The following is a 23573-nucleotide window of genomic DNA, read 5'->3' on the forward strand; positions in this document are numbered from 1 at the left end:
GTGCGGGGAGCCCGGCCCCTGCGCACAGGCACAGCACAAAGAGAAACGAGCGCATCGGCAAATTAACGTCCCGCTTAATTGCTACAGGAGTAAAATAAATAAACCACAAAACCGTGTTGAAGCAAGAAAGCATAAAGTGTGAACGCGGTGACTAGGTTTTTATACTGGCAGGACCTGCTACCGCACACCTGGTCACACTACCGCTCAATCAACACAATCAATTACACACAGAGACCCGGATTGTTCTCAGCGTCTAATTAGAACCTGATTCCAGTCTGAGGCGGGACTCCGTGAAGCCGCCTGAACACTTTCCCGTGTGTATCTGACCTCAGCGGAGGAGTTCCACACAATTTCGACAGAATTAAATCACCCACACGTGTAAAATTTGCTCAGATTAATTTATTGTTCAATTAGTTTCTAATTTCCGAGGAAAGTGTGTTAAACTCGCTGTCAGACAGAGTACGGAACATGCGACACGTCCGTCCACACTTTCTTTTATCGAGGGGGCTGTTCTATCAACACGTACCGCAATGAAAATAATTTTACTATTTTTCATGTGTAATTGCATGTCATATTAAAATGTGTAATACAAGCATTTCTTTGCTTCCCAGTAAAGAAATACTGATCAGCTTTTGACATGATCTGATAATAATTTGTCTGATTTTCCAGAGATTGCTTTTGCTTCGCAGCACTGAGAACCTATGGAAGCCCGTTTCCGCCAGGGAGTAAAAAAAACGCACTATGGTATCTCAGAATTGTGACTTAGAATCATAGAATTGCGACCTAAAAACTCAGAATTTTGACTTTATCTCTCACATTTGCGACTTCGAAATAGCCCATATTTCATTGTCTGTCCTTTTGTTATTGTAACGGATTCGGGTTCTAGGGCTTGTGCCCTCGCCGCTCCCACCCTACTTCGTGCCTCAAACCCCGTATTGGCTCAAACCCAGGTCTTGCTGGCTAGAACCCGAATCCGTTACAATAACAAAAGGACAGACAATGAAATATGGGCTATTTCGAAGTTGCAAATGTGAGATATAAAGTCGGAGTTGTGAGTTACTAAGTCGCAAATCTGAGTTACTTAGCCGGAATTCTGCGATACCATAGCGCGTTTTTTTAACTCCCTGGCGGAAACGGGCTTTCATACATTTCAATTAGTCTGATCAGTGCAGGACAAGTTAATGTAGAATCATTACTATGTGTGTCTCTTGTTTGTATATAAATGAATGTCTTTGACAACTTAATGTTAGTTTTTAATTTAGTTTTACGATGTAGGTCATGCGTTAACATATGCACGAGCATACGAAATGTCTCACTCCTGATTCAGCTCATGCTCCATAGGAGAGAAGAGATTCCTCCTGCTTTTCGTACAATCATATCAGAACAGAAGCCCGTGTCGCCCAGCTCTGATTCAAGAGCGACTCGCATCTTCAGCCCTTTTTTTATTCGTGATCCTAATTTTCTTTAGTTATGATCAATATTGAACTTTTTCTAAATAAAACGACAATAATCAAACATGCAGGCAGACTTTTAAAAAGTATTAGGAGCTGACAGGGTGCCCCTTTGGAATAGTTGTCAGAAAATGTGAGAAAAGGAAAGGTACGTAAGCTCTCACACAGCATTAGAGATTGGCATCTGATGAAAAAAACAACTACCTGTCTCCCCAGCATTTAAAGGTGCTGTTGTTTTGATTTTACATATTGTTAGCATTTTATGAATTGTTAAAAGATTGATACACAAATCGCTAAATAAGAAAACGTAAAAACCCTAGCTGTAAGCAATTGGCCATTCATATTTCTGAATTTTAAATCCCTGTGTTTTTCTGTATCCGAATGCCTGGTGCAGCTAATTTGAAAGCAGAGTCTACCATTTACTGTATTGCATAAGCTATTGTTGCCACCAAGGAAAAAAAAATCCTGAGTTTACAGGAGTAAAGGAGGAAATAAATGCAAAACACCGATTAGAAAAAACACACACGTCTCAGGCCTTAACCATGACAAGAATGGAATTTGAACCTAGATGAGCAGAGCACAATGGATTAGCAATCCAAAAACTCCTGACTCCTGTTTAATTTTCTTTTCGCTTGCTCGATTTGTAGTACGCTCCTCAATCCTTACAACCGATAAACAAAACGGCTTCATGTGCCACAGCATTCTGCTGCAGGTACGGGTTGCACCGTGTATTAGGCGAACCCGAATTAAATATTTCAAATATGTGAGGAATTTCATGAAAAAGATCACAGCCAATGTCAGCAAATCGGAGCCTGTAGGCAGCTTCAACAGAACAAAACGATCTGAAGCCGCAATTCTTTCATAGAGTGTATTGTGACACTCTAACCACACTGTTGCTATTACTGCTACTTCTGCTGCCGTTGGTTAAAACTCTACTCAGCGGGCAAGTAAAGGTGTACAAGGAATAGACTACTTTGAGCCGTCCAAATTCCATTATGTGAATTTAAGCTTTTTTTTAATTAATAATAGCATTAGTAATACAATGCGTGCTCAGAAATGTTACTTATTAGCTTATGAAGCAACAGTGTTTCGACAATTTGCGGTCTTCAAAAAGTAAACGCTGAAGTTTTTATACTTCCTTGTGAGCAGATCACCTTTGATTTAGAAAAGGAAAACTTACTCCCCTGTTGCTTTCATTGCAATATCTGAATCGAGACCCAAGCGCTAAGAAAGCTGAATAACGCAAAAGACATATTCCCGATTTTAATTTAGATACACATTTTCTAATGCAGCTTTCATTACAAGACAGTCTATTTCTCGAAAGCGTGTTATGTAAAAAAGAGAAAAACGAAAATATATGCGACCCACTATGCCTTCCTCCAAATCTTTTTCTAGATCTCTTCGTCATACCTTCTCTTCCTCCCTGGGCCACTTGCCCGCTTCTCTCACTAAACCAGCATTCCGTCTCTTTACAGCTATCTGTTCCAAGACCAGGCTTTCTAACCACCTTCTATTCCTTTACAGATGTCGTCGACATAATATCATCCCTAAAGGATTTCGCCTTAAATTTAATACCTTTTCTTTTGACTCTGATACCACCCAGAGTAACACTCAGAGACTTCTAAAACAATTTTCTAGGAAACTAATGCTCTCTACCATTTTCTCCCTCAAAAAACAGATTATCCTTTCCGACAACAACATCAAAGAGGCTAAGGAATTTCTACGGCTGACAGCTCCACATCATCTTCCCTTCATAACTAACCTCATTAGATCTCTCAACTCTAAACTCTACCAGTTTCTCACTACAGAGAAGGACAAAAAACTCAGTCATCTTCTACAGAAGAAAACCATCAACACCCCGAACACCCTCACCAACCCTAACCTTGTTGTCACCATACCTTCTGACCTTTCCCTTTCACAGGATGAGCGATCCCTCCTCAGCAAAGGGCTCAGTTTTGTACCAGTTCCCAGGAAACTGGACATCACCCAGACCAATGTCGACCTTAACCGCTTTTACCGCAGGATCCGTCTCAGAGCACATTTTGCCAACAATTTCTCTTCACAGGCAGCTGATAACAACCCGGTTATTGATGTCATTAACAACATTAATCCCAAACAGAGCTGTTGGACTCCCTCCTCTGGCCGTTTTCCACCAGTTGATTATTTCATCAACCAATGCACTAATCAAGCTCCCAAGGCACTCCCTATACCCAGTAAACATAGGTCTAACCTCTCCCAAGGAGAAAATCAGGCGCTCCAGTCTCTCCGCAACAGGGATGATATTGTCATCAAACCAGCGGACAAAGGAGGTGCTGTTGTGGTGTGGCGTAAGGATCTATATATCTTTGAAGCCTCTAGACAACTAACTGACACTTCTGCCTACCTCCCTCTCCAACAGGACCCTACCACTGACTACCAAAAGGAAGTGGTATCCACCATTTCCCTTTTTATCAGCAGTAACGAGCTCCCCCAGGAGGCGAACCGGCTCATCATGGAACATCCACAGGTATCTCAATTTTACCTCCTCCCCAAAATCCACAAACCGGACACCCCTGGACGCCCCATCGTATCAGCATGTAACTGTCCAACTACTTACATCTCAGCCTTTCTCGACAGCCTCATGAGACCGCTGGTTGAAGATCTTCCCTCATACATCAAAGACACCAACCACGCGCTCCAACTTTTTAATGATTTCCAATTTCAGGGTACCGAATGCTACATTTTTACCATGGACATCACATCTCTGTACACCGTCATTCCCCATAATGACGGCCTTACAGCCCTCAAGCACACGCTGGACAAACGCACAGTGCTTGATCCACCCACCCACACCCTGGTATGCCGTGCAGAATTGGTCCTCACACTGAACGCATTCTCTTTCAATAATCTTTTTTACCAACAGGTCAGTGGAGTTGCCATGGGCACCAGAATGGGACCCAGCTATGCCAACATTTTTGTCAGCTGGGTAGAAGAACGCTTCTTCGCTTCCTACACTGGCTATGTCCCTGACCTCTACAAGCGATATATTGATGACTGCGTCGGTGCCGCCACATGCTCCAACGATCAGCTTGAGTTCTTCCTGCACCATTTCACCAACTTCCACCCGTCCCTCAAATATACGGTTAACATATCTTCCACCACTCTTCTGTTTCTAGACATCCACTTGTCTATCAACTACCCCCGACTGTCCACTTCAGTTTATTACAAACCCACAGATTCACACAGCTACCTCCTGTACAGCTAATTTCACCCCAACCACACTAAAAACTCTCTTCCTTTTTCACAATTCCTTAGGTTACGACGATTATGCAGCGACGACATCGACTTCAAGAACCAAGCCCTCGAAATGTACTCATTTTTCATCAACAGAGGATACCCCAGCAGTGTGATTGACAAGGCCCTTGCCCGAGCCAAAAACACCCCCCGGACCATCAACCCGATCAGGAACTCCCGCCGTAAAAACTGCATTCCTTTGGTGCTTCCTTACCACCCTAACACACTTCCTATCCCCAGGACCATTAACCAGAACTTTTCCATCGTACAGGATGATCCCTCCATTGGGGCCCTCTTTTCTGATCGCCCTATCATCTCATATCGCCGACCACCTAATCTGCGTAACCTCCTTGTTCACAGCTCCCTTGACCGCCCTCAACAACCATCCACACCAGGCACTTTCCCTTGCAACAGAGCTCGCTGTATCACCTGCAAGTACACAGCCACCACCACACTCATTCAAGGCCCCTCAGGACAATTTCCGGATCACCCAGACAGCATCTTGTACCTCCAGCAACCTTATTTACTGTATCTCTTGCAGTAAATGCCCAGCCATCTACATTGGAGAAACAGGAAGGAGACTCGAAGACCGCTTCAGAGAACACGTCAGGGCTGTGAAGATTAAAGATCTCTCCAAGCCCATTGTTTCTCATTTCACCTCTGACGGCCACAACCACTCTAATCTCTCTGTATGTGTTCTCAAAGACAGTTTTCAGAAACTCATACATCAGAAAGACCACCGAAACTAAAATTATTCTGCAGCTAGGATCACACATTCTCCCTTCCCTTAACGACAGACTACTGTTCTTTTAAATTTTCTCCATTCATTGGAAGTTTCATTTCACACCTCTCTGCACCCAATCTGACTTTAAACCTCTTGATTGGCCTCTCTTTCTGTCCCCTGCTCCCGCCTCTCACTCCTCCTCTCTCCCATCCTTTGTTCTCCCGCTACTTGCCAGCAGCCATATCACCCTGCAACTCACAACTGGCAACCCACTGAAGCTAAGCAGGTGTGAGCCTGGTCAGTACCTGGATGGGAGACCTCCTGGGAAAAACTAAGGTTGCTGCTGGAAGAGGTGTTAGTGGGGCCAGCAGGGGGCGCTCACCCTGCGGTACATGTGGGTCCTAATGCCCCAGTATAGTGATGGGGACACTATACTGTAAACAGGCGCCGTCCTTCGGATGAGACGTAAAACCGAGGTCCTGACTCTCTGTGGTCATTAAAAATCCCAGGGCTCTTCTCGAAAAGAGTAGGGGTGTACCCCGGTGTCCTGGCCAAATTTCCAATTGGCCCTTACTAATCATGGCCTCCTAATAATCCCCCTCTATGAATTGGCTACATTACTCTGCTCTCCTCCCCACTGATAGCTGATGTGTGGTGAGCGTTCTGGCGCACTATGGCTGCCGTAGCATCATCCAGGTGGATGCTGCACATTGGTGGTGGTGGAGGGGAGTCCCCATTACCTGTAAAGCGCTTTGAGTGGAGTGTCCAGAAAAGCGCTATATAAGTGTAAGCAATTATTATTATTATTACTTTACCTTTGCCTACTGCCCTGTCTCTCTCACACCTGAAGAAGGCTGAAACGTTGTGTTCTCTTTCTTCTTTTTTTCAGCATGGAATAAACCTATTACTTGACACTGATTTATGCAGAGAGTAGCGGGGGTGGGATGTCAGGGCCATACGACACTTCTTTACGTAGAGAGTGGCAGGCGTGCAATGTCAGGGCCTGACAACACTGCTTAACGCAGAGAGTGGAGGGGTGGGTCTCAGGGCCATATGACAGTGCTTAACGCAGTGAGTGGCGAGGCTGGGATGTCAGGGCTATACGACAGTGCTTTACGCAGAGTGGAGGGGGCGGGATGTCAGGGCCTGACAACACTGCTTAACGCAGAGAGTGGAGGGGTGGGTGTCAGGGCCATATGACAGTGCTTTAGGCAGAAGGTGGAGGGGGTAGGATGTCAGGGCCTGACAACACTGCTTTATGCAGAGAGTGGTGGGGGTGGGATATCAGGGCTTGACGACACTGCTTTATGCAGAGAGTGGCGGGGGTGGGATGTCAGGGCCTGACAACACTGCTTAACGCAGAAAGTGGAGGGGTGGGTGTCATGGCCATAAGACACTGCTTTATGCAGATAGTGGAGGGGTGATTGTCAGAGCCATAAGACACTTCTTTACGCACAGAGTGGCAGGGGTGGGATGTCAGGGCCATACGACAGTGCTTTACGCAGACAGTGGCGAGTGTGGGATGTCAGGGAATGACGATACTGCTTTACGCAGAGAGTGGCGGGGGTGGGATGTCAGGGCATGAAGACACTGCTTTACTTAGAGAATGGAGGTGTGGGTGTCAGGGCCATACGACAGGGGTTAACGCACAGAGTGGCAGGGGTGGGATGTCAGAGCCTGACAGCACTGCTTAACGCAGAGAGTGGAGGGGTTGGTATCAGGGCCATACGACATTTCTTTACGTAGAGGGTGGCGGGGGTGGGATGTCAGGGCCTGATGAGACTGCTTTATGCAGAGAGTGGAGGGGTGGGTGTCAGGGCCTGACAGCACTGCTTAACGCAGAGAGTGGCGGGGGTGGGATGTCAGGGCATGAAGACACTGGTTTATGCAGAGAATGGAGGGGTGGGTGTCAGGGCCATACGACAATTCTTTAGGCAGAGAGTGGCGGGGTTGGGATGTCAGATCCTGACAGCACTGCTTTACGCAGAGAGTGGAGGGGTGGGTATCAAGGCCATACGACACTTCTTTTCGCAGAGAGTGGCAGGGGTGGGATGTCAGGGCCTGACGATACTGCTTTACGCAGATAGTGGCAGGGGTGGGATGTCAGGGCCTGACGATACTACTTTACGCAGATAGTGGCGGGGGTGGGATGTCAGGGCTTGACGACACTGCTTTATGCAGAGAGTGGAGGGGTGGGTGTCAGGGCCATACGACAGTGCTTAACGCAGTGAGCGGCGAGGCTAGGATGTCAGGGCCATACGACCGTGCTTAACGCAGAGAGTGGAGGGGTGAGTGTCAGGGCCATATGACAGTGCTTTACGCAGAGAGTGTCGGGGGTTGGATGTCAGGGCCTGACGATACTGCTTTACGCAGAGATTGGCGGGGGTGGGATGTCAGTGCATGAAGACACCGCTTAACGCAGAGAGTGGAGGGGTGAGTGTCAGGGCCATATGACAGTGCTTTAGGCAGAGAGTGTCGTGGGTGGGATGTCAGAGCCTGACCATACTACTTTACGCAGAGAGTGGCAGGGGTGGGATGTCAGGGCCTGATGATACTGCTTTACACAGAGAGTGGCGGGGTTGGGATGTCAGGGCCTCACGAGACTGCATTATGCAGAGAGTTGAGGGGTGGGTGTCAGGGCCATGCGACACTTCTTTACGCAGAGAGTGGCTGGGGTGGGATGTCAGGGCCTGACGATACTGCTTATCGTAGAGAGTGGTGGGGGTTAGATGTTAGGGCCATACGACATTTCTTTACGCAGACAGTGGTGAGTTTGGGATGTCAGGGCATGAAGACAATGCTTTTTGTAGAAAATGGAGGGGTGGGTGTCAGGGCCATACGACAATTCTTTAGGCAGAGAGTGGCGGGGTTGGGATGTCAGAGCCTGACAGCACTGCTTAACGCAGAGTGTGGAGGGGTGGGTATCAGGGCCATACGACACTTCTTTTCGCAGAGAGTGGCAGGGGTGGGATGTCAGGGCCTGACGATACTGCTTTACGCAGATAGTGGCGGGGGTGGATTTTCAGGGCCAGATGAGACTGCTTTATGCAGAGTGCGGAGGGGTGGGTGTCAGGGCCATACAACACTTCTTTACGTAGAGAGTGGCGGGGGTGGGATGTTAGGGCCTGACGATATTGCTTTACGCAGATAGTGGCAGGGGTGTGATGTCAGGGCCATACGACACTGCTTTACACAGTGAGTGGCGGGGTGGGTTTCAGGGCTATACGACAGTGCTTTACGCAGGGAGTGGCAGGGGTGGGATGTCAGGGCCTGACGATACTGCTTTACGCAGAGAGTTGTGGGGGTGTGATGTCAGGGCCATATGACACTGCTTTACACAGTGAGTGGAGGGGTGGGTGTCAGGGCCATATGACAGTGCCTTACGCAGGGAGTGAAGGGGGTGGAATGTCAGGGCTTGACGTCACTGCTTTAAGCACAGAGTGGACGGGTGGGTGTCAGGTCCATACGACACTTCTTTACGCAGAGAGTTGCGGGATTGGGATGTCAGGGCCTGAAGATACTACTTTACGCAGTTAGTGGTGGGGGTGGGATATCAGGGCCATACGACACTTCTTTACGTAGAGAGTGGCGGGGGTGGGATGTCGGGGCTTGATGACACTGCTTTATTCAATGAGTGGAGGGGTGGGTGTCAGGGCTATACGACAGTGCTTTCCGTAGAGAGTGGTGGGGGTGTGATGTCAGGGCCATACGACACTGCTTTACACAGTGAGTGGCGGGGTTGGGATGTCAGGGATGACAACCGAGGAGCCGAGAGATAATTTCAGCATTTCGCGTCTGAACGGAAAACACAAACGACCAACTCGGAATGACTTGCCTTTGACGCTTTTCAAAGCGTTCTTTGTGCACGACGACTGCGCCACCTAGCAGATACAAATGGGTTGTAGAACTTTGAACTAGCAAATGGAAGAGGGCTAAGCCCCCTCTCTTTTAGCCCAGGTTCGATCTGTCTCCCAGAATCACCAGGGCGCACGCACACACACACACCCGTGCCGTTGAAGTGCTCTGCTTCATTTCTAAGGGCAACTCAACATTCACTCCTACCCCGAGTGCAGAAAAGACAGCGTCCGCAGCAACAACAGCTCAGGTCTCTGCACAGGAGCTAAGTTGCCCCCATCTCCTCTGCTCTGCGGCTCCTGCGGAGTGGAGTCCTGCCTGGAGCCGTGTTTGCAGGCGGCAGTTCGCTTCGCCCTGTCTGTGCGTCGTGTCCAAGAGCTCCTGGGAGGAAGAGAGAGCCCTCCCACTCGGGGGCTTTTCCACGGTCTGTGTGAGGAGGGGCGGGTGTGTCCAGTAGCTTATCGAGCGGAAGCCTGGGGAGGCGGAGAGCTGTGATCGTGCAGACCTTGAGGTGTCACCTCTTTGTCTGCTTTCCCGCCCCCCCTCCGCCCAAGCTCTGCTCCAAAGTAGCCCGGCAACCCCTCACACCTGCACGTGTCACAACCTAAGGTGTGGTCATGAGACACCCATGGGGTGTCGTTCTGTTCTTGCTAATTGTTTCCTGCCCGTCCCAGGCAGGAGTCCATGCGAGGAAGATGCGCTGGACAGAGCTCAGAGGGCGCACCTGGGTGGCTTTCCTTCAGAGTGACGTTCCTGCAACACTCTCCCGCTACTCTTGGTGCGCTCATGCCGCAACACAGGAAGGCTGGAGCAGGTGGCTGTGGGCTCTGCGCACCGCCAAAATAGCTCAGTTGGGAGAGCGTTAGACTGAAGATCTAAAGGTCCCTGGTTTGATCCCGGGTTTTGGTATTTTGTTTCATCGCGCCCTTTGTTCCTCTCTCCAGCGCACCCTGCCTAGAGTGACGCGTCCCTTTCTCAGCCCGAAACGCAAGCAAGACACCAGCAACGGTCCTTGCAGGTTTCCGTAGTGTAGCGGCTATCACGTTCGCCTACCACGCGCAAGGTCCCCGGTTCGAGACCGGGTGGAAGCAGCCTCGTTTTGCACGCTCCTGTACCTCACAGAGGTCTTGAACGACCGGTCATTTGTTCCCAATGTATTTCCGGTGCCTTCGTGCACTCTTGTACCAAACGCACGTTCCTTCTGTACGTGGAGCCGATCATTTGCAATTGGGCTGTGCCGACAGACCAGGACGAGCTCTGTCGGCTCAAAAGCAGCGCAGGACCTGCAAGAACAACAGAAAGATTAGCATCCAGCGGGGGCCTCTTAGTGAGCCCAAGATCTCATCAAGAATCGGCTCCAGCAACAGGGCTGGGCGCATTGTTCCATTCGCCGACCACTCTCGGTGTAAACAAGTCCCTCCTGGTCTCTGCTTGAAATGCACTTTCCTGCGTTTGCTTTGGTGTAACTGGCTTCCCCTGCATGGGCGAATGTGAAGAAGATCCTTAGTAAGTCATTGAAGAAAACCAAGAAGAGGTCGGAGTGGCCTCTGTCGTTCATCAACGATCCAGTCAGGCAGTACTCCTCCTATTCTGCCAGTATGTGGATTCGAACCGGGGTTGTTGCGGCCACAACACAAATTCTGAGCACTATACGATCACAGCGAGTTACCGAGACATACACAGCCAGTAGGAAAGGATGTACTCTCTTTGTGTGACACTAGTCGGAAAAGTCCTGACGCTGCATTTCAACTGAGCCCTAGTATACATCAACCCTTCGACACTCTGAGTGCCAACTCTCTTGTGTGTTTTCTCCATCAAGCAGGTCATGAAGGCAGCAATTACAGTTTGCTTACATGACGCACGCACAACATGGCTGTATGCTCCCATATGGTCTAGCGGTTACGATACCTGATCTTCACCCAGGTGGCCTGGTTTCAGCTCCTTGTATGAGAACGTGTCAGTTTTGCCTCCTGCTTTCCAAAGATCAGCACCATGTTTTACGCCTCCCCCGAATATCGAAGCTGCCTCTAAATCTGCAAATGAAGATGAGTCGATAAACCACTTATTTTTCGTATAACTATACATATATTCATTTATTACTGATTTCATTCATTGAGCACGGATACAATAGAGGTACAGCCATTCACTGTTTGACATGTCTGCACTGGTACAGAACCTAGCAATCAGAAAACGGGTGAAACTGTCTTGAGAATTAGCATACAGTACCGAGGCCCCCATGACCAAATAAAGGCTAACCTCGATAATCAGCCTAAATAATGCAGACAACAGCAAAACGACTGACTTTGAAAAGGGAATGAATGTCCGGAAGGAGTAGTGTAACCAGCTTGAAATGCTTCTCCGGACCTCTAACTAAAAGAAACCGGGAACCAGCAGTGGCATCGACTCCTTTCGAACTGGGATCCTATCGCAGCTCGTGGTGTCCTAACTCTCCCGTATCTGATATTGGACCAAGCACATCAGGAGAGAGCGCGAACGCAGTCCCCCACTACCAGAAATTATGCAGTCGAGATTCCCACATTTGGGGAATTCGCAGGGGTCAGCACAGCCGGAGTGCAATGGCCGAGCCTCGCCCTGGGTGAATCGATTTTTTAAGAACTTTATTTTCTTTTCACAAAAAAATACAGGACATCACAAATTAGAAAGCTTTACATTAATATACATACTTAAAACAGTATATATAATCACATCTCATTACATTTTGACACGGTACCAGTTATATAGCAACAATTTATTTTTTTCTGGTGCAAATCACATTCTTTACTTAAACATGATAATGTTTTTCACAGTTTCTTGAGATATTGACCTATGCTCTCAATTTCCCACAGATTTTCTGCTTCCTCCCTCCCTTCTCTCCACAGATCTCTGAAGTAATAGTTCTCTCGGGTGATGAACAGGGCCAGGCTACCTGCTGCCTTGACTGGGACCTCGATGCCTTTGAACAGCCCCATGTTCCTCACTCTCTACAGGGCGTCTTTCCCACTGTTCACCACGGCCCAGATCCTGTCAAACACGTCAGGAGGAAGTTTGACAGGAGAGATGCCGTTGTAGCGGCAGTGCTTGTTAATAAGACAGAATTAGGCGGTGGTATTCTGTCCTAAATGAGGCCCCATCTCACCCTCCATCTTTGTGGTGCAGCCACAGAGCAAGTATTCATGCAGGTTGATTTAAGATGTTTTCTTTTGATAATGGACAGCTCCCAGATGGGGATGCACTTAGCTTAGCCTGGCTATCATGATCAATGGTCATCCATTGGTGCCTATCTGTCTAGGGAGTGCCGAATAGACATCTGGACTGCATTCCTAAGTGTCAAGAGTAAGTGACTCATATCTCACCTTGACCAACCAATCAGGGACTGGCAGGGCGTGGTAATACCACGTGGGTCTCTAATGCCCGCCAAACTCTCAACCAATCAGCACACATCTATGTCTTGGTCAAAAAGGGAGCGCAAGCTCAGATCGGGGCTCTCCTTGGCCATTTTCGCGCATCCTCAGAGACAATCACGTGACAACTGCTGTTGTCTGCAAAGGGACTTGGACTTTGTTCTAAGCGCGAGGCTGAGGATCCCATACGTACTCAGAATTCTACCAACGTGAATGATCCGCTTGATCAACGGCAGCCTACAGTTGGACCCTCATCGACAACCTGAATAGCTTATTCAGAAGCAGCGCTGGACCAGGAACGAACCAGCTTCTTCCCAGGCAAAAGAGTGACTTGTGAGGACTCGCGGTCACACTCTGTGCATAGAGACTTTCTACTAGCCAGCTGGACTGCTGGTAGATCTCCTCGGAGCAACGACTGCCCTGTGCGCCGCAGTCAGATTCCTCCGCCCGTCCTACTCCGAGCTGTACCTCAACTGGTTGGCCGGTAGCCAGAGGACGCCGGGACAACGCCCATTGGACAACCGCTGGAACAGAGGCTGCAACAGAGCCTGTCAGCTGGTTTGGTGTTCGTGCCGGGAGATTCCAAATCCATACACAGTGGATAAGTAAACCCCATGTTCTACATTGTGTCTCGAGAATTCAATTGTACCTCAACACAAGTTGTTATCAATTTAATTCATGAGTAATGTATTTACTTCCGAGTTTAGAGTAACAGTGGGTAATAACACTGATTAGCGATTTGGTAACCGAACGATATATATTGACATATATTCTCTGTTGTGTATCTCTTTGTGTTGGCATCTCTTCGAGATTATATACCTTGTATATTGATAACCCTCACAGTAAGGTCTGCCGCTCGTATCCAGGCAGACTAGTATATGTTTGGTGCACAATTTATATGAATAAATGTATCTCATGTATTGAACCCGTGTGTGTGCGTTGTTAGTTGTTCTGACGATTGATTTTCTAAAAGCCACAACGAACAACCTCGTGATTACAGCTACAATTAATAATTGTCTCAGTAAACCCATCAAACCTCTACAACCACGATACACCACCATAAACTATATTAATTTAGGAACATAAACATATAGTGTAAACTGTATATGGCTGGTATTGGTAGTTTAAAGAAAAAAAACACACCAGTATTCCACTTTCTTCCTAAACATTTTAAGCATCAAAGTCTTACATGTAGTAAGATTTTACCATGTTTCGGAAACGTTTTTACATGCTCCTTCTGACCATCTTAACTTTATATACTTTGTGAAAAGTCATAAGATATTAACATTTTCTGTGAATGTGCTCGTTATCGGAGTAAACAAAAGCATACTTTTAGAATTTGATTAATAGGGAATATAATATGGAATCACGTACCTAAAGAAATTAATAACGATATAATTATTTTTATGTACTGTAGCTCAAATAGTAGTATAATACACTTTCTATGGATACATGTGCTTCTACGCAACGCAGAACCACATCCAAAAGTAACATTACCTAGCTAAGAGAGGACATTGGCTAGCCATTATGATAAATACAGTGGAAAAAAGCAATTGGGAAAATAAGACCTGCTGATCTGTTATACATACCAGGAAGAGAACAGAATATGATTTTTTTCTGTTCGAAACGTGTGTTGTCTTTATGAAATTCATGTATTTTAAACGTTTAATTAAGAAGAAAAAAACTTACAGAAAGATACTAAGCTGATCACGAGATAGAAAGATCACCCGTTTTTCGCGCATAAAAAGTGGCTATTAACTGGGTGAACTGTTATTAACTGGAGTCAACTGGGTGAAAACACATAATATGAACATGAAACAAAACAAAAAATAAAAATAAGATACAATCTACAGACATTAAACCGGTGTCATGGAAATATAACTATCAAGGAAGCAATAAGAGAGAGTTCTCACCTGAGTAAGGTCTTTATTTCAATATTGGGAGCAACCAGAGACTCAATTTGTTCCAAGCAGTACTGGGTTTTCATAAGACGTTGCGCTGTAAAAAAGCTCAGCGCTTTGACCCATCTAAAACTTCTAAAACTGGGAAGAAGAGAAAAACGCAAGGGAAAAAAAGCAGCGTCGTAAAAGAGGTGACGGAGCTGTCCTCTCAATAAGAAGGGTGCCAGCGAGCCTTGCTCTTGCTTACAGCCACACCCCCTTGATCACGCCTGATCTCGTCTGATCTCGGAAGCTAAACAGGGATGGGCCTGGTTAGTACTTGGATGGGAGACCGCCTGGGAATACCAGGTGCTGTAAGCTTTTAAGCGCAGGAGGTGCCCTATCCCCGCTCGCTCGCTCATTCCCCTGTTCACACGTGCAGTGCGGCTTGTCCGTCTGTTTATTTGTCAGCTTTGGCGAGACACGGGTGCTTGTGTATTAGCGTGAGCGTTTTTTATTCTGATCAGGAACAGTTTTACAAGTCCGCAAAGGATCGAGGAAAGGTTTATCGCCAGCTGAAAAGAGACACAGCGCTTCGGCTGTGGAGACTTGTTCGGCTGGCGTTCGGAGAGTCGCGTTTTTCAGAATTGTATTGAGATCGTTTTCCACAGAGCTCAGATGTCAAAGCACAGCAGCAGCTCTCCACAGCGATCCTCTCAATTTCATGGCTCAAGAGCATTTTAAATACAGCACCCACACTGCTGTACCCAAGTGTTTTACACACCAGACAGGCCCCCGAACCTCGTACAACCTTGCTGTGGCTGTGGCCCCTTTCTTTAATTTTTTATGATTTTTTGAAGATAACACTACAGGTAATACACTGGGACAGGTGGGTCATCTTCATGGCTCAATAGCATTTCAAATACAGCACCCACACTGCTGAAACCAAGTGTTTTACACACCAGACAGGCCCCCTAACTTTATATAACCTTGCTGTGGCTGTGGCCCCTTTCTTTATTTTTTTATGATTTTCTGAAGATAACACTACAGGTAATACACTGGGACAGGTGGGTCATCTTCATGGCTCAATAGCATTTCAAATACAGCACCCACACTGCTGAAACCAAGTGTTTTACACACCAGACAGGCCCCCTAACTTTATATAACCTTGCTGTGGCTGTGGCCCCTTTCTTTATTTTTTTATGATTTTCTGAAGATAACACTACAGGTAATACACTGGGACAGGTGGGTCATCTTCATGGCTCAATAGCATTTCAAATACAACAGCCACACTGCTGAAACCAAGTGTTTTACACACCAGACAGCCCCCAGAACCTCATACAACCTTGCTGTGGTTGTGGCCCCTTTCTTTATTTTTTTATGAGTTTTTCAATATGGCACCATTAGACAGGCGGTACATGGGGATAGTACATCGTGCTCTTCACGAGTCAATAGCTCTTCAAGCACAACAGCCACAGTGCTGCAACCAGGTGTTTTACACACCAGACAGCTCCCCTAACCTTATACAACCTCGCTTTGAGTTGTTTAACATTTCTTTCAAATCACTTGGGTTCATCAATCATTTGATCATTTTTCAGCGTGGAATAAACCTATTACTTGTTCCTTGGAGATTACCATCTGCTGATAAGATATGATCGCTATATTGACCATATACAATTTCTTGCATAAGGAATTCATATTTTGCATACACCGATCCCCCCGGAGTCCCAAGTGATTCTGGTTTTGGAAAGCTAAAGGACAATGAGCTTCACGATACCAGGGGGACAGTGGGTGGTCAAGTCTCCCCTAAACAATAGATCTTGTCAGATTATGATGTCAGTGCATTTAATAATGTTGTTGAACTCTCTTTAGCCCAAATACAGAGGAGCCCAGACCCAGAATGTTACACATACTGACAGAGAGTGATCTCATTATGTGTGTTTGGATTTTAACAACTATTTTTATTGTTTGCTAGAACCAAAACAATCTATGTTAGACATTTTCATCTTCAGTCAAAAATACAAACCTGTGTACGTAGTGTGGTGCAGGTTCTTGTCCCATCCTGCTCTTGGTCCAGGTTGGAGGGTTGCACCAATTCTGAGTCTTGTTAGCTGGTATGGATGGGTTTGGGGGTGTTGATACCAGAGTGGTCCAGGAGGGGGGTGCAGGTGTCTCGGGGGCATTCTTGTTTTTCTATGAGTTCAGGTTGATTCTGTTGGTTCTGTCACGAATCTCCCTCACGCAGGCAAGCGCTCCCGCATTCCCTCGAGCTCTCCCCATACCAAACGTGCACATGTCAATCAGTCCTCTACTTAAACCCTCATCTGTCCCCCGGTCATTGCTCACGATTGAGATTCTCTCCCGGAGCTTACCTACTAACTACGCCTTTGCCTTACTATGACTTCTCCCCTGGACCTCGACCCCGCTTTTCCGACAACCACTTTAGCCACTCGATTTTGTACCTTCGCCTGTTTTACGCTTTCTCGGATCCTGACCCCAGCCTGTTTCTTCGTTTACGCCTCTGCCTACCGACGCAACTTCTACGCCTTCCCGGACTCCGACCCCTGCCAGTCCCTCGACTACGCCTTCGCCTGTCGATTCTGTGCCAACGCCTGTACTACGCCTTCCCGGACTCGGGCCCCTGCCTGTTTACTCCGACTACGCCTGCGTCTCGCGCCAACCCTACCAAGGGCACCGCATTGGATCCCTATGCTCAGCAGTCAGCCCCTGCGTGACAGGTTCTGAGTGTCTTGGTTACATCCGTTTGTGTGTATAGATGAAAAAGCTATTGAAGAGCACCCCCACACCCCCCACCCGTCTCGGTGGAAGTTGCCATGTTCAAAAAATCCTAAAAAGATAATTAAAGTTGCACACAACAAAGTATGACTGTGAAAGGTCAGGAGGCCTGCCTAGTGAGCACAACACTTGATTACAGTCAAAAAAGCCATTAAAAAATAAAGAAATGTTCCACAACTCAAAGCGAGGTTGTATAAGGTTAGGGGAAATGTCTGGTGTAAAACACCTGGTTGCAGCACTGTGGCTGTTGTGCTTGAAGAGCTATTGACTCATGAATAGCACCCCCCAATCCCCATGTACCGCCTGTCTAATGGTGCCATATTGAAAAACTAAAATTCGTATTAAAAAAAATAAATAAAGGGGCCACAGCCACAGCAAGGTTATATAAAGTTAGGGGGCCTGTCTGGTGTGTAAAACACTTGGTTTCAGCAGTGTGGGTGCTGTATTTGAAATGCTATTGAGCCATGAAGATGACCCGCCTGTCCCAGTGTATTACCTGTAGTGTTATCTTCAGAAAATCATAAAAAAATAAAGAAAGGGGCCACAGCCACAGCAAGGTTGTACGAGGTTCGGGGGCCTGTCTGGTGTGTAAAACACTTGGGTACAGCAGTGTGGGTGCTGTATTTGAAATGCTATTGAGCCATGAAGACGACCCACCTATCCCAGTGTATTACCTGTAGTGTTATCTTCAAAAAATCATAAAAAATTAAAGAAAGGGGCCACAGCCACAGCAAGGTTGTACGAGGTTCGGGGGCCTGTCTGGTGTGTAAAACACTTGGGTACAGCAGTGTGGGTGCTGTATTTAAAATGCTATTGAGCCATGAAGATGACCCACCTATCCCAGTGTATTACCTGTAGTGTTATCTTCAGAAAATCCTAAAAAATATAAAGAAAGGTTCCACAACCCAAAACAAAGCTGGGAAAAGTCAGAGGACCTGCTTAGTGTGCAAAACACTTGCAGCATTGTGGGTGCTGTGGTTTAAATGCTATTGGTTTGTGAACAGAATACCCCTATCCCAGTGCATTGTGCCACATTAAATAAAAGCACGAGAAAAAGAGATTCAGAACACAAAGCTGTGTCAGTGTTCTGTGTAAAACGTCGGTTTGAACATCATGGGAGCTGTTTTTAATAAGCTGCTGAGAAAAGAATATTTTAATCTTCCTGCTGTCAGTAGTATTGTGAATATAGTTGACCCTTACCTGAATGAAAACAGGGCGTAAAGGAAGGGTTTCAGAAATCAAACAAAGCTTTTTTCCCGTGCTTACAGTCTGGGTAATGGGAGACTGCGCTGTTCTGCTTCCTATGGTCATATACGGGTTTTTCACACGAAGCCGTATGGAACAGTATTTCTCACGTTGTGAACGTGTGCACACAGCGGTCCCCCGGGTTCCAGTTCGTGCGTAATTACGCATCGATGAAAAACCGGAGATTTAAAAAAACATAATTAGCTCACTGATAGTTTGATGTAAAGGCTGTGGAAATATCCACAAGTCGTGGTCTTTAAAATGCTTTTGGTTTGAAGGCGTTCTGTGCTTCCATTGCGGAGATATGGACAAAAGAATATTCGTGCTTGGTCAAAAAAATGTCATAAAACCGAAAAAGTAAAGGCTGAGAAATCATCCACAATGTATTTTATACACAAAGCAAGTGTTTTTGTAACTCTAAGAGATTTCGTGAAAGCGCTACAGGCGTGCCAAAATCATTTTGGAACTTCAAGCTAAGTTTACCCCGGTAAAAAAGCAGCGTCGTAAAAGAGTTGACGGAGCTGTCCTCTCAATAAGAAGGGTGCCAGCGAGCTTTACTCTCGCTTACGGCCACACCCCCTTGAGCACGCCTGATCTCGTCTGATCTTGGAAGCTAAACAGGGATGGGCCTGATTAGTACTTGGATGGGAGACCGCCTGGGAATACCAGGTGCTGTAAGCTTTTAAGCACAGGAGGCGCCCTATCCCCGCTCGCTCGCTCATTCCCCTGTTCACACGTGCAGTGCGGCTTGTCCGTCTGTTTATTTGTCAGCTTTGGCGAGACACGGGTGCTTGTGTATTAGCGTGAGCGTTTTTTATTCTGATCAGGAACAGTTTTACAAGTCCGCAAAGGATCGAGGAAAGGTTTATCGCCAGCTGAAAAGAGACACAGCGCTTCGGCTGTGGAGACTTGTTCGGCTGGCGTTCGGGGAGTCGCGTTTTCAGAATTGTATTGAGATCGTTTTCCACAGAGCTCAGATGTCAAAGCACAGCAGCAGCTCTCCACAGCGATCCTCTATAGCGCCCTTTCTCCCGCAGCTCCGTCCTCATTGGAAGGAAGCAAGAGTGAAAGGCTGAAGTGAAATACAGATGCAGCCATTCAAAATGAGCGTTAAAAACCCGCGGTTCAGTAACCAACCCGCAGGGCACCGTAGGGCACCGCGGTAAGTGATTGGCTGGCCAAAATGACCGACAGGGGCACTCGTGGTGCATTGGTTGGTAGTGAAAAGATTTAATCATTTAATGTCTTTACTGTGTACGTTTCAATCCGCTTAGTTTTGAATATTTATATGGAATTTTACCACTAAAGGGAAATTTTAGTAGCTGAGCATAAAAAGAAGGGGAGCATAACGCATCTGAATGTCATAAACGATATTAATTTAGGAACATAAACATTATTGTATGTACATAAACTGTACTGTGTATGGCTGGTCTTGATAGTTTAAAGAAAAAATACACACCAGTCTTCCATTTCTCCCTAAACATTTTAAGCATGAAAGTTTTATGAAACGGTACCCAAATATGTGATTGCTGTATAGAATGAATTTAAATTTTTAAAAATTAAATTAGCACGAAAATCTTCCGCCTGAGAACAGTCACCCGTTGCTACCCAACGCAGAAACACAGCCACTAACTAGCAAAGAGAAGACATTAGCTAGCCAATATGATAAAGAAATAAATGATTATTTTGTTTATTTCTTTTGCACATTTATTTGAACATTTCCATCGATTGTACAAGCACTTGGAAACTGTCCAATCCCTAGTTCATCAAGCATTACCGGTCTGGCGCCTGTCTGTGCCTTCTATGATATAATGCCAGCGAACTCTTGTTTTTATGTCCACTATAACTACGCCGGGCAAATGTTCCAAGGTCAAATTCTTCCAGCACGGGGGTACCTTTAAAGCGGAGATGACGGCACCGAAATTTTTTGGCGCGCCTTCTGTTTAAAGCCCTGGCCAAATATGAAGACAGTACGTACAGTTATAATTCAAACGGAATTAAAAACTATACATCCCAGTTACCATGGTGGTGCTTGTGATCATTGCGTTTAACCAACGAAACAGGGCGAAAAATCAGTCACATGACTTTGGGGCAGAGTTTCGAAAGCTTAACCTATCAGCAACAAAGCGAAATTTACACGATAGGCTACCTCCAACTGTCAGTTACACGACTGTGTATGTCGCTTAAGCCACTCCTATTTGGCATTTTAGTTATGGAGGCGAGAAGACGCCCCCCCCCCCTCTCTGGGTGTCTGATTTGCCGCCATCTTTAACTGTTCGGTGTCCGAATCGGAGTAGCTACGCGTAGGAAATAAAGTTAATCCCAACTACAAAACATATATTTTTGTGGTAAGAGGGCGCAAAACATCAGTATTTACTGCTATTAATTACTGTACGATTTATAGTTGAAATCTGAGCCTAGATATAAAGTTAGATATAAAGTTAAAATCTCGACAAAGCAATGTAGGAAATACAGAGAAAAGAAATCCTTTCTGACATCTAAAATCAGTTTCGATCAAGGTCTCTAAAACGAACAAGAAAAAGAGGATTTTCGGAGGGCAATTACGCTGTGTTTATATAGAATAACTGATTTATGAGCAATCTAATTTCTTGTTCGTTTAAAACAGTGAAATGTCAGCTGCAAAAGATCGCACCAGAAACAGCACTCTCTCTGCCTGTCATAGACGTTCAGGAAAGGCTGAATGAAGTCATGTCAAGTACAATAATTCGGTGATCAATAAAAACAGTTGTAGGACAGTATATAAGGAGGATAAGGATTTTGAAGTTGACTCGAAATCTGATAGGTAACCAGTGCAAGGACTTGAAAACAGGTATAATGCATCCCTGATAGGATTCTTGCTGTCATATTCTGAACATATTGAAGATTGCTCAGTGTGGATTTAATTTCCCCAGTGAACAGGATGTGCATTTATTAATTCTAGAAAAAAAGCCTTTCTTGATTTCTCTAGTTCTTAGTTTCTCTAGTTCCCTTTAAAATAAACTATTATTCCACAATGCAGAGTATTACATGGCCAGTATTTACACATGATATTTGTGATTTAAAGAAATTAACACCAGCAGCTTTTGGAGATTTAAGTGTTGGCTGAGTTATTGCAGGATAAAAGACTAGAGATGTTGGCAAGAAGAAGATAATTTGGGGAAAGCTGAGGAATACACTTATAACAAGAACACTTCCTAATGGGGTTAGGCATACTTTTGATGAAGATGATGAAGTTAACAGACTATATGTTTACATTGATACTGAAATAAGGATTGTATTTTAGATTATGTGTAGTTGCTGGCATTGAACTGTGTGTTGGATGCACATGAATTGAAGGAATGGGCAAACATAGCTGATGCGGATCCACAGAGCCAGCATATTAAGATGTTTATAATTAGAGGCAATTTGTTTAAATAACTAGGTATGGATACTGATGTGCAAGAGAGGTGGAAAGGCTGTTTCCTTAAACCAGCACTATAAAATATTTTATTCTCAGTGAGATGCTGCCATTTCATAGTGGGTTTCTAACACTGTGTATAGTTCCATCCACACAGTGCTTTTACTTCCATCCATTTCTAATCTCTTTATCCAGTACAGAGGATTTGGAGCCTATCCCAGTAAGCAACGGACACAAGGCAGAATACACCCTGGACATAGTGCCAGTCCATCACAGGACAGACAGACACAAACACACACACACCAGGGCCAGTTTTCCCATAAACCAATTAACTTACCAGTATGTTTTGGAGTGCGAGAGGGAGTCATATCACACATATGGAGAAAAACCATGTAACCCAGAGAGAACATGTAAACCCCACACACACAGGAATACATTTTATTATTCATAAACAGTTAACATTGTTAGCAAAATATTTTGAATTATATTTAACCCTATTTTTTCTTTAGTTTTGTATTTAACTTATTATATGATAGTCAGACTTAATGTATATTTGAACAATGAAAATATATTTTTACAAGATGTGGGGGAAAGTGCAACAGATTATTACAGTGCTAAATTTAATATTATTGATTGCTAATAGTTTATGCTAACACCTAACTTTCTTAATTAGATGTATTTAAAACAGTGAACTAAGTGTAACATACTATTCAGAAATACAATCGAAAATAGTTTTGTGGTGTTTGTATGGATGAAACGTTTCTAAAATGTATAACGTAACAAAATTAAAGACGATTAAAATCTGTAATCTTTCCACTTGTAATGTCATTAGACAGAACAACAGGTTTCTGGTTTGTTTTAATTAGCTAGTATTAGTTAGTAGTTAGTAGTTTTAATTTAATTAGTATTGCAATTCACACTGATTCCCTTGCGAAGATATGGACTTAAGAATATTCGTGCCTGGTCAAAAAATGGCATTAAGCACTTAAAATTAATATGGTTAATAATAGTAAACTGTAACATGCTGTAACAAGATCGGTTAAACTGCGAAGAAAATGCTTTCAGAGAAAATGTTTCAGGTGTGAAGAACATAGATCTCCAATGCAATTTCAACCAAACCTGTTCCCACACAACCTGCCCCCACTACCATTAGAATATACACAAAGCACTGAAATCTTTCGAGCTAATGATCAGGTGACCCGAGAGAGAGAGAGAGAAACACCAAGGGGTGCGGAACCAGGGAACTATTTACATGGAAAACGGGCGATCTCCCCAGACTGTCCGCCCGTTTCACTGTTACCTGGATACCTCTTAATTTAGAACTCACTAACACTGATTTTTAGTTTAGAAGGATTCAAGAAGGGTTTTAGATGAAAGGCGGCAACCTTAATCAAGCCCAAATCATAATTGAACCCATTCAGAGCCTACATTACATTTTAGCGTTTCATTCTGAGCAGAAGACCCTCACACCTGAAGAAGGCTTGCGTTTTCTCTCTTCTCTTTTAAGCATGTGTAGAATGTGTAATACAATTACAATGTGTAATTACAATG

General features: G+C 45.3%; 1 protein-coding gene, 3 non-coding genes and 1 pseudogene across 4 annotated transcripts in view; 4 read left to right on the forward strand and 1 right to left on the reverse strand.

Annotated features, from left to right (window-relative positions):
* The window catches only part of LOC148670204 (antigen WC1.1-like), a 217141-nt gene that overhangs the window by 20089 nt on the left and 173479 nt on the right, over positions 1-23573 (forward strand). The window lies entirely within an intron of this gene.
* trnag-acc (transfer RNA glycine (anticodon ACC)) lies at positions 10322-10394 on the forward strand. Its single transcript has one exon. It is a non-coding gene; the product is annotated as a tRNA-Gly (tRNA).
* On the reverse strand, positions 11782-11946 carry LOC148670207 (U1 spliceosomal RNA). The gene has a single exon (XR_015938102.1). It is a non-coding gene; the product is annotated as a U1 spliceosomal RNA (small nuclear RNA).
* Positions 14847-14965, forward strand: LOC148670208 (5S ribosomal RNA). Its single transcript, XR_015937240.1, has one exon. It is a non-coding gene; the product is annotated as a 5S ribosomal RNA (ribosomal RNA).
* On the forward strand, positions 19188-19306 carry LOC148670209 (5S ribosomal RNA; annotated as a pseudogene).

Source organism: Lepisosteus platostomus, chromosome 5, assembly GCF_059453375.1.
Source record: "Lepisosteus platostomus isolate fLepPlt1 chromosome 5, fLepPlt1.hap1, whole genome shotgun sequence".
NCBI classification, from domain to species: domain Eukaryota; kingdom Metazoa; phylum Chordata; class Actinopteri; order Semionotiformes; family Lepisosteidae; genus Lepisosteus; species Lepisosteus platostomus.